Source organism: Hypanus sabinus, chromosome 21 (genome assembly GCF_030144855.1).
Source record: "Hypanus sabinus isolate sHypSab1 chromosome 21, sHypSab1.hap1, whole genome shotgun sequence".
NCBI lineage: Eukaryota > Metazoa > Chordata > Chondrichthyes > Myliobatiformes > Dasyatidae > Hypanus > Hypanus sabinus.
This window is the reverse complement of record NC_082726.1, coordinates 12,865,866-12,878,332: the sequence shown is the minus strand read 5'-3', so window position 1 is coordinate 12,878,332 and position 12,467 is coordinate 12,865,866.

Sequence of the window (12,467 nt, the reverse complement as noted above, 5' to 3'; positions counted from 1 at the left end):
AAGGGGTGGAGAAGGGGGTAGAGGATGTGATGGGGATGGAAAAGTGGGTAGAGAAGGGGGAATGGGGAAGGGATGGGGAAGGGGTGGGGAAGGAAGTAGGAAAGGCCTTGGACAGGGAGGTGGAGGATGGGATTGGGGTGGGGTGAGGGTGGGGAAGGCATTGGGAAGGAGGATGGAGTTATGGATAGGGACAGGGGAAGGGGGTAGAAGATGGGATAAGGGTTGGGGAGGTGGAGTGAGAGAGTCGAGCATGATATTTTAATCGTTGTTTCCAGTGAAGGGGCACCCCTAGACTGCCATCGTCACCTGGGCAGAACAACAGTGAGTGCCAACAGGACCAGCTAGGGTCACATCACACATGACCCAGGTCAGCTCAGTGATCTCCTGTGTATTGGGCACACACAGATTGGCCTCTATTGCTACCTGAAGGCCCACCAATAGACTAGGAGGACACCGTACTCAACTCGAGTGATTGCTGCTGTTACTGGTCACACAGGGAACCTATCCTTAAACCAGTACAGAGAGAAGATGGGAGCACAGACACACAATTCAGGGGCAGGGCCTGGCCACTTGGGCCTCAAACTTCTCCTTCCAATAAGATCCTGACCAGCCTGAACATAATGCCAATTCTATCTGTCCAGCTTTCACCTACACTTCACCCCTTACTTCTGCCTTAAAAATATTCCCTGTCCTGTCAGGATAACTGTTGCATTGACAGAACTTCCTAAGAGAAATAAAAAAAACCTCTTCTCTGTCTTATGTGGAGTCTTCATCACATGCTCTCGATATTTATTTATTGCTCGCTTATTTATTTATTATTATTATTATTATTTCTCTCTTGTTGCATTTGCACGTTTTGTTGACTTTTGCACTCTGGCCCAAGTTGGTACATTGATTTTGTTATGGTTATTATTCTATGGATTTATTAAGTATGCCCATAAGACAATGAATCTCAGGGTTGTATGTGGTGACACATACAGTATGTAGTTTAATAATAAATTTACTTAGAACTTTAATGACATTTGTTTCTAAATTCTCCCATGAGGAAACAACCTCTCCACATTCATTCTGTTAAGCCTTGATCTTTTTGTGCTTCAGCTAAATACCTCCTCGTTGCTCTATATTCCCATGAACACAAACTTTCCTCATCAGACGTACCATCCGTTCCACCAAGTCTCAGTGTAGTACACCTTCTCTCAGCTGCCTCCAACATATTTACAATAGCAGCTATCGATATAAGGGGAATCTGGTGATCTTCCACAGCATGTTAACGTAATATCCCAGTTTAAGAAAGGGTGCAGGTTCTCCTGCGAACAGCTGATCAATCTCATATATGAACGATATTTTAAATTCAAATAAAGAAGTTGGGAAGGGAGTGAGTAATAGACAGAAGGAGTGGGTGCAGGATAGGGAAGAAACTACCCTACCCCGTTCTATCCGTCTATCACTCACCCACTCCTCCTTCTGGTACCCTCCCCTACCCCCATTCCTATTTTTCCTCTCGCCCTACCTTCTTTAGTTCCATGGTCCACCTTCCCCTCCCCATCAGATTGCTGCCCCCACCTATCACCTGCAAGCTTTTGCTCCACCCCTCCGCTCCACCTCTCTGCTCTTTCACGAGAAAGTCTCAACCTGAAACATTGACTCTTTATTTCCCTCCACAAAGGCTGAGTTCCTCTGGCAGCTCAGTTTCAGCTTCGAGTTCCAGGGTTTTCAGTTCCTTTTGACATCAGGGATAGTTTGAGTTAAAGATAGGCAAGGTGTAATTGTTCTTCCTACCCCCACAACCCCACCATCTCCAGCTAATCTCAACACCACCATATGGGGTTGAGTTATGCCAGGTGGAGTAGCACAGCATGGCACAACACTTGCGGTACCAGCGACCCGGGTTCAGTTCCCACCACTGCCCGTAAGGAGTTTGTATGTTCTCTCTGCAACCACATGGGTTTCCTCCAGCCCCCCCCCACCATCCCCCCCCTTCCTTGTAACTCACCCCAACACCCCCACCTGATCCAAGAACGTTCCCCCATCACATCCACGGCAATCCCCCATGCGACCCCCACCGCTCCCCATTCCTGCCCCCCTCGCTTGCCTGAAGAAGTGAGAGTGGGGGGTCGATGAAGGGCATGCGGTGGATGTTCTCTACGTGGGTTTCAGGAAAGTGATTGTCTCCAAGTACCCATAAAAGGCTGGTTAATAACAGCAAGGTCATGAAGCAGGAGAGTTAGAGCAGGAAGGGTAATGAGTAACTCAAGGAGTGGCAAGTTGTTTCAGCGACTGGCGGACGGTAGACAGAAGTTTCCCCAGGGTCTCTGACCTGTTAACTGTCCATAGGTGCTGCTCAGTGCTTCCAGTGTTTGTTGGTCCTACTCTCAGCACCTGTGGATGCTTGACTTTCAGACACAACTTTTGTGATGGGTATGATGGATATAAATGGGTATGGATGTCTTGAACTTTGGGACAGAGAATAAAATATCAGTATTTGCTGACACCAGACTTAGGGGGAACAGGGTGCAACAAGTACCAGAATGAGGCCAATTGACTGCTGCAGGGCACGGAGAGACCAGCAGAAAGGCAGTGGGGGCACGGAGAGGTGTGGCGAGATGCATTGGTGGATGGGAGAGGGAGAGGCAGAACACAGTGTGCAGGAATCTGAGCTCCAGGGATCTTCACATGTAGCAGGATACATGGAGAGAGCAAAGCAATGAGATCTCGGGCTACATAAGCAGAGGTTCTAAGTACAAAGGCAGGGACGTAGTACCGAACCTTTAGGAAGTCCAGGCTAATGTGTCTGGTTCTGATCACCATTCCTTAGGCAAAGGGCAGGAAGGGTTCTTGTGGGGGTGCAGAGGAAATTTACTGGACTGGTCCAGAGATGAGGGACTTTGGAGAGTCGCTGTCTGCGAAGAGTCTGCAGGTCCTCCTTGTGAGTGTGTGGGTTTCCCCTGGGTGCTCAGGTTTACTCCTACATCCGAAGTACATGGACTTGCAGGTTAATTAGCAGCTAGGTGGTAGGAGATTAGGAGAGAGAGGGAATAGGTGGTAGAGATGTGGGATCGACAGGGTAAGAGCCCATGGTATTACAGGGCAGATACTAACATGGATAGAAGAACGGCTAACTGGCAGCAGGCACAGTGATGCATAAAGGGGGCCAATTCTGGCCAGCTGCCGGTGACTAGTGGTGTCTCACAGGGGCTGGCATTAGCACCACCTCTTTTCACATTATATGTCAATGATTCGGCCGACAGAATTGACGACTTTGTGGCCAATTTTGCGGATGGTGCAGAGATAGGTGGAGTGGCAGGTGGTGCTGAGGAAGCAGAGAGTGTGCAGAACGACTTCGATTGGTAAAATGGCCAAAAAAAGTGGCAGATGGAATACGGTGCAGGGAAATGTCTATCATGCACTTTGGTAGGAGGAATAAAGACATAGACTACTTTTTAACTGAGAAGAAAATTCAAAAATCAGGTGCAAAGGGACTTGGGAGACATTGTGCAGGATTCCCTAAAGGTCAACTTGTAGGTAGAATCGGTGGTAAGGAAGGTAAATGAAATGTTAGCATTCCTTTTGAGAGGACTAGAATATAAAAGCGAGGATGTAATGCTGAGGCTTTGTAAGGCATTAGTCAGACCACGCCAGGAGTATCATGAGCAGCTTTGGGCTCCTTATCTGATAAAGGATGTGCTGGCATTGAAGATGATCGAGAGGAGGTTCATGAGAATTATTCCAGGAATGAAAGGGTTAACATACGAGGAGCACATGATAGCTTTGGCTCCGTGTTCAGTGAAGCTTAGAAGAATGGGAGAAAAATCTCATTAAAATCGGTCGAATATTGGGGGGCCTATATAGAGTGGATATGGAGAGGATGTTTCCTATTGTGGGGGGAGTCTAGGACCGGAGGGCACAGCCTCAGACTGAAAAGACACCCCTTTAGATCAGAGATGAGGAGGAATTTCTTTAGCCAGGGGATGGTGAAACTGTGGAATTTATTCTCCAAGTAATTTGGAGAATTTATAAAGCAAAGGTTGACAGGTTCTTGATTAGTCAGGGTGGGAAATGCTACGGGGAGAAGGCAGGAGAATGGGGTTGAGAGGATGGTTAATCAGCCATGATGGAATGGTGGAGCAGACTTGATGGGCCCAGATGGTCTCATTCTGCTCCTATATCTTATGATCTTATGGATTTGCCTCATGCTGCCGGGTGTTGATGAGGTATTTCCATGCACCAACTGTCAGCCGCTGTTCCTGTGCCTGCTCGTTCTCCCGTCACCACTACTCCTGTGCTCCTATCTCATTTACAGCTGGCCTGTTCACATCCAAGTTACCTCAGAAACTGATTGGAAAGCTGAGCCTACTGGGCCTGAACACCTCCCTCTGCAACTGGATCCTAGACCTCCTGACTGGGAGATCTCAGTCAGTCCGGATCGGGAGCAGCATCTCCAACACCATCACACGGAGCACGGGGGCCCCCCAGGGCTGTGTGCTCAGTCCACTGCTGTTCACTCTGCTGACCCACGACTGTGCAGCAATGCACAGCTCGAACCACATCATCAAGTTCGCCGATGACATGACCATGGTGGGTCTCATCAGCAAGAACGACGAGTCAACTTACAGAGAGGAGGTGCAGCGGCTAATGGACCGGTGCAGAGCCAACAACCTGTCTCTGAATTTGAACAAAATAAAAGAGATGGTTGTTGACTTCAGGAGGGCATGGAGTGACCACTCTCTGCTGAACAGCGACGTCTCCTCGGTAGAGATCGTAAAGAGCACCAAATTTCTTGGTGTTCACCTGACGGAGAATCTCACCTGGTCCCTCAACACCAGCTCCATAGCAAAGAAAGCCCAGCAGCGTCTCTACTTTTTGCGAACGCTGAGGAAAGTCCATCTCCCATCCCCCATCCTCATCACATTCTACAGGGGTTGTATTGAGAGCATCCTGAGCAAATGCATCACTGCCTGGTTCAGAAATTGCACCATCTCGGATCGCAAGACCCTGCAGCGGATAGTGAGGTCAGCGGAGAAGATCATCGGGGTCTCTCTTCCCACCATCACGGACATTTACACCACACGCTGCACCCGCAAAGGAAACAGCATTATGAAGGACCCCACACACCCCTCATACAAACTCTTCTCCCTCCTGCCATCTGGGAAAAGGCACCAAAGCATTTGGGCTCTCACGACCAGACTGTGTAACAGTTTCTTCCCCCAAACCATCAGACTCGATACCCAGAGTCTGGACTGACACTAACTTACTGCCCTCTACTGTGCCTATTGTCTTGTTTATTATTTATTGTAATACCTGCACTGTTCTGTGTACTTTATGCAGTCCTGGGTAGGTCTGTAGTCTAGTGTAGTTTTTTCTGTGTTGTTTTTACATAGCTCAGTGTAGTCTTTGTATTGTTTCATGTAGCACCATGGTCCTGAAAAACGTGGTCACGTTTTTACTGTGTACTGTACCAGCAGTTATGGTCGAAATGACAATAAAAAGTGACTCGACTTCACTTGAAAAGCTCCTGTTATGGAAAGTTCTTGGGATCAGAACTAGACAGCCTCTACAAGATGAGTGAATACTAATCCAAGGTGCTGGTCTCACAACGTGTGCTGGGAATATCGGAACACAAGTGCTGAGGAAAGACAGACTCCAATGTAGAGACAGTTTATTTATAAGAATTCCAACAAAACATCAGTGGCTTGGCCAAGCCACGTCATGGGACATAACATTCTCAAAACTAGGACCCCATGACTAGCACTAACCGGGTGTGTGCTCAAAAAATACAAATAACATGAAATCCTGAGCCTATCAAAATAAATTTAACAAGTTTAAACAGAAAGCATCAAGTTTGAGAAAAACACAGGGAAATCTAAACGATTAATGACTCTCATTAAACAACAATTAACCAATTCAGGTGCTCTAAAAACCTTGGAGCCCAGCGCTTTCTGGATCCCCACACAGGCCCAAGGGCTCATTACGCTGGGCGAGAGATGTGAGGCGAAATATTTTCAGCGGGATCCTTTATCTGTGTGCGGGGATGGAGGTGTAAGAGCTTGAACAATGACCTAGGAGATCAGATGGCATAGACATTGTTGTGGGTCTGGAGGTGAATGGCCCAGCAGGAGTTTCTGGACTGGAATACAGGGACGTCGCGGCGAACCCAGTGGGTTGCTTACGGGGCTGAATAGACGCTGGTGATTCTGACTCTGAACCCAGAGCAGCCTTCTCCTTGTAGGGATGACATTGGGAGAGGGTGAGAAGAATCCCCCAAAATGTTTCCCACTGCCCAGATGATCCATTTTATCCAGGGACACAGGGGGCAAACAGCATAGCATCTGGGGCACAGCAGGAGCCAGCCCGTCTGCGGACCCGCTCACTCAGTGCGCCGACACTGCCACCTCCTGCCCGCCGCCGGCACTGCAGCGCTACCGCTGCCTGTCTGTGCAGCGCCTGCCAGGATGGGCTGAGGTATCACTTTGAACCTTCAACCAGCAAATGAAGGAGCTGCAGAGTGGTTGGAGTCTGCATCGCCTTGAGCAACGCGCTGCTCATTTAACGGCCTCTCTGGGTTCTCCTGCATCCACACAAAACCCAGGTAGGCTCTTCACTAATTGCTCAGTCCCATTTGAAATTCAGTTGGCGACCGCGTCCTGCACCCACTGCACGGCGCCGTCTCGGTGCAACAGTTAAAGCCATTGCATCCGAGAGACACGGAGCGCCGTCACCTGCCTGCCTGCCGGGAGAGGGGCGACGAGCTGCCCCCTTCATCTGTCCCGGGACAGATCGTGAGCCCAGCCGGGTGAGAGGTTCCTGCCCCGCACACTTAGCCATTCGGCCCAGCGTTAGAGTACCATCTCGTCCCCAGATAAATTCCCACGGTGGTCAGGAGCACCCCGCGACCAGCTCAGCGGCGGGGGTGAGGCCGACCTTTCTCCATGTTTGAATGAGATCCCTCTGCCAAATGAGAGATACCTCTCCGCGTCTGAAGTAGAACTCTCTAGGGTGTGTAAGGGAGATCCCTCTCTCAGCGAAAGATCCTTCTCCATGTGTGAATCATTCTTATTCCACTTGTGATGCAGGTGGGACATGACGGTCCTGCTCTGTGTGACAGAGGGATCAGACATTGTGACAGGGAGATTCCTGTCGGAGTGAAGAGGTAATGACATGCAGATTCCTCACCATGTCAGGAAGATCCTTCACTGTGAGAAAAAAGATCCTTCATTGTTATGGGGTGACCCTTCACTGGGGGAATTCCTCAGTGTGATGTAGGGATAGCCCTCACTGTAATTGGGGACTCCTCGCTGATGGGGAGATTCCTTGGTGTTTGACGGGGAGATCCCTCAATTTGTAACAGGGAGATCCCCTGCCATGTGACAGGGAGATCACTCCCTCTGTGTCAGACAGATTCCTCACTGTGACAGAGAGAAACCCCCCCCTCCCCCTGCACACACACACACACACACACTTATGGCCAGATTTTCCCACATTGCAGATGGACCCCTTGCTCTGTGAAGGTTTGCAGGTGATGAGTACTGTACACAATAAAACAGCCTCCACTGCAGGGTGAAGATGGTGTCTCTGGTGTCTACAATAGTCATCATCTGCCTCATTCCAATATTGTGTCATTTTCAGCTGAATTTCTGAACGGAGGCAGGAATGTTTCCTGGAAGTTACGCAGCCCAGCAGAAGCCCAGGGAATTCAGGCAACCTCGGTTACAGAGCAAACTGTCACATAGTTGTCGCACCTGCACTTCCAAGTCTTCCTAAGATGGGATGGGGTGCTCTAGTTCTGGAAAGACTAGACAGGCCAGGCTGGTTTTCCTTGGAAGAGACGTGGTTGAGGGGGCACCTCAGAGCACACAGGACAATAGGAACAGGAGTAGGCCATTCCGCCCCTCAAGTCTGCTCCAATATTCAATGTGATCATGGATGATGCTCCTGATGTCCATTCGTCCATTCCCCATTAGTTCCCCAGAGTGTTGGTGTTAATGCTGATGACAGAATAATAGTTTGGCTGCAGATGTCTAGTGACAGATTGTTGTACTTCTGGAGATATCTGGTGACAGTGTGTTCCACTGAAGAAAAACTAGAGACGGTGGTGTATTTCTGGACATATCTAGTGATGGACAGTTCTACTTCTCCAGATATCTAGAGACGGAGTGCCGTACTTCTTGAGCTATTCAGTGATAGAGAGTTGTACTTCTGGAGATTATCTAGAGAGAGATTATTGTACTTGTGGAGATACCTAGTGACGGAGTGTTATACTTGTGGAGATATCCAGTGACGGAGTGTTATACTTGTGGAGATATCCAGTGACGGAGTGTTATACTTGTGGAGATATCCAGTGACGGAGTGTTATACGTGGAGATATCCAGTGACGGGGTGTTATACTTGTGGAGATATCCAGTGACGGGGTGTTATACTTGTGGAGATATCCAGTGACGGGGTGTTATACTTGTGGAGATATCCAGTGGCGGGGTGTTATACTTGTGGAGATATCCAGTGACGGAGTGTTATACGTGGAGATATCCAGTGGCGGGGTGTTATACTTGTGGAGATATCCAGTGGCGGGGTGTTATACTTGTGGAGATATCCAGTGGCGGGGTGTTATACTTGTGGAGATATCCAGTGGCGGGGTGTTATACTTGTGGAGATATCCAGTGGCGGAGTGTTATACTTGTGGAGATATCCAGTGGCGGGGTGTTATACTTGTGGAGATATCCAGTGACGGGGTGTTATACTTGTGGAGATATCCAGTGGCGGGGTGTTATACTTGTGGAGATATCCAGTGACAGGGTGTTATACTTGTGGAGATATCCAGTGACGGAGTGTTATACTTGTGGAGATATCCAGTGGCGGGGTGTTATACTTGTGGAGATATCCAGTGGCGGGGTGTTATACTTGTGGAGATATCCAGTGGCGGGGTGTTATACTTGTGGAGATACCTAGTGACGGAGTGTTATACTTGTGGAGATATCCAGTGGCGGGGTGTTATACTTGTGGAGATATCCAGTGGTGGGGTGTTATACTTGTGGAGATATCCAGTGACGGAGTGTTATACTTGTGGAGATATCCAGTGGCGGGGTGTTATACTTGTGGAGATATCCAGTGGCGGGGTGTTATACTTGTGGAGATATCCAGTGGTGGGGTGTTATACTTGTGGAGATATCCAGTGGTGGGGTGTTATACTTGTGGAGATACCTAGTGATGGAGTGTTATACTTATGGAGATATCCAGTGGCAGGGTGTTATACTTGTGGAGATATCCAGTGACGGGGTGTTATACTTGTGGAGATATCCAGTGATGGAGTGTTATACTTGTGGAGATATCCAGTGGCGGGGTGTTATACTTGTGGAGATATCCAGTGGCGGGGTGTTATACTTGTGGAGATACCTAGTGACGGAGTGTTATACTTGTGGAGATATCCAGTGGCGGGGTGTTATACTTGTGGAGATATCCAGTGGCGGGGTGTTATACTTGTGGAGATATCCAGTGACGGAGTGTTATACTTGTGGAGATATCCAGTGGCGGGGTGTTATACTTGTGGAGATATCCAGTGGCGGGGTGTTATACTTGTGGAGATATCCAGTGACGGGGTGTTATACTTGTGGAGATATCCAGTGACGGGGTGTTATACTTGTGGAGATATCCAGTGGCGGGGTGTTATACTTGTGGAGATATCCAGTGGCGGGGTGTTATACTTGTGGAGATATCCAGTGACGGAGTGTTATACTTGTGGAGATATCCAGTGGCGGAGTGTTATACTTGTGGAGATATCCAGTGGCGGGGTGTTATACTTGTGGAGATATCCAGTGGCGGGGTGTTATACTTGTGGAGATATCCAGTGGCGGGGTGTTATACTTGTGGAGATATCCAGTGGCGGGGTGTTGCACTGCTGGAGATTTCTAGTGACAGAGAGTTGTACTTCTACAGGTATTTTGTGACAGAGTGCTGTATTTCTGGAGTCGGGGTTGGTGCAGTGCTGGATGGACAGGTTGCTGGAGTAGTGAGATGGACTGATGAGCGTGTGATGGGTCTCTGAGCTGAGGGAGTAAGCAGGGACTCACTGGTGTTGCAGGCTCCCCTGGAGCTTCCTGTCACTCTGAGTCGAAAGCTCCATGTCTGTCAGCCGTTCACTTGAAGTGCTTTGACAACGTTGAGCTGTTTCGGTTGTCCTGGGTAGATGCATGCTCCTTCATTCCAGAGTAGTGGTAGTTGCCAGTGCCCTTGCTGGGCCACACTGAAGGAGAGCTGCCTCCGATGGGGCTGGCTCTTTACTCCCCTGCAGGCTCGGGGCTGCACAGCACAGGCTCGCTCTGCGGTGGGGAGTGAGGAGAGGCACGACACTCAGACTGGACCTCCTCATGCCCCTGTGGTCCTCAGCAGCAGAGGTGGGCACAACCCTGGAGGGCGAGGAAGAGAATGAATGGTCCAACATCATCAGTGACAACTCTGGGGGACAAGCGGGTGGTGTGCAGGAGCCGTGATCTCTGGGCACATCCCCTATAGCCAGGCCGTCTCTGGGGGGAAGACTTCGAGGGCTACAGCCTTGCCTTTCACCTCTGCCTTGCGTCCCAGTCCCTGTGGTTTTGAGATACAGTCTGAGCTCCCCAATGTTTTCACCCACTCCTCCCTGAGCTACAAATAACATTTACAGTTCACCCACTGCACTAGCTGGCAATGTCAGAGTAAAACCATGGAGCATAGAGCAGAGGACAAGCCCTTTGGCTCACTACGTCTGTGCCAACCATGATGCCAATACAGACTAATCCTTACTACCTGCACATGGTCCATACCTCTCCATACCCCTACACCCTGACCGTTCATGTGTCTGTTGAAACTTTCTACCACTTCTCCAGGCACCCACCACTCAACTTGCTCCGTGAACCTCCTTTAAACTTGCCCCCTCTCACTATAAAGCTCTGCCCTGTATTTGACTTTTCCATCCAAGCCTCTAACCTCCTCCCCTGCCTATGCCTCTCATAACTTTATAAAGTTCTATCAGATGACCCCCTCAGCCTCTTGCTCTTCAGAGGAAACAATCCTCGTTTGTCCAACCTCTCCTTGTTGCTAATGTTCTCAATCTTGGCAGCGTGCTTGTGAAACTCCTCTGCACCCTCTCCTAAACCCCCACATCCTTCCTATAATGTGGCTACCAGAACTTCACACAAACTCCAAACGGGGGCTGATTGAAGTTTTACCCAACAGGACATCCTGGCTGATATACAGTGAAGGCAAGTATGGCGTATGTCTTATTTACCACGCTGTCCATTTGAGTTGCTGCTTTCAGGGGGCTGTGGTCTTGACCTCAAGATCCCTTTGTACTGTACACCAATGCTCCTACAAGGCCTATGCTTTCCCCTAGCATTCCCACCCCCCATGTGCAATACACACGTCTAGTTTAAACAGAGACACGAGATTCTGCAGGTGCCGGAAATCTTGAACATCAAACACTGCTGGAGATGCTCAGGCAGCATCTATGGAGGGAGGTCCCCTATTGATACTATTAGATATATTCTCCTCCGTAGATGCTGTCCGACTTGCTGAGTCTGTCCAGCTTTCTGTGGCACTCCCCCCACCTCCTATTTCATAGGATCTATATCCTGCTCTTTATCTGCTCAGGGTAATCCTGTTTTACCATCTGTACGGGCCCTTCTCTCTGTACTGTTGGCTCAGGAGGACTGTGTTTGTCGGAATGGGTTCAACACTGTGACTAGTTGGTTATCCCCACTAGTTCCACTTCACTGAGGTCACACCGCAATGGAATGGCCAGAACATTCCAGAAGGAAGCACGCCGCTATCATTGATTGTTTATGTGTGTTCCAGTCTCTGGAGAGCTGTAATCCATCAGCAATCTTATTACCCCAGTGGCAGTGAAGGTGCACCCTGCCAGGGAGACTGCAGAGCAGCATCTGAACCCAGAGCAGATCCAAGTGGAGTGGATGATGGCCCTGAACCTGGGCCAGAAACCCACTGGACCTGGAGAAGGTCCTCCACTTCTGAGGAAGAGACATACCCCTGAACCCAGAGGTTCCCCCTCCCGCAGAACTCAGGGTGGATCCAGCTGGATCCAGATCATGGCCTGAGTACAGTGTCATTCCCTGAATCCGGGTCAGAAACTCGCTGAACCCAAAAACACCCTCTGAATCTGAGAGTCATCCCCTGAACCCAGAGGTACCCCCAAACCTGGAGTGGATCCAGCTAGGGCTGGGTGCAGTGGGGGGAGAAACCCCAGAGCCCGGGGACACAAATCTGGCTGGGCGGCAATATCACCCCAGGAACAGCATGGTAGCATAGTGGATAGAGTATCGCTTTACACCGCCAGCTGTAAGATCTGGGGTTCAATTCCCACTGCAGTCTGTAAGGAGTTTGTATGTTCTCCCCGAGGCCGTGTGGCCGTGTGGGTGCTCAGGTTTCCTCCCACAGTCCAAAACAGCATACAGGTTAGGGTTAGTAAGTTGTGGGCATGCTCTGTT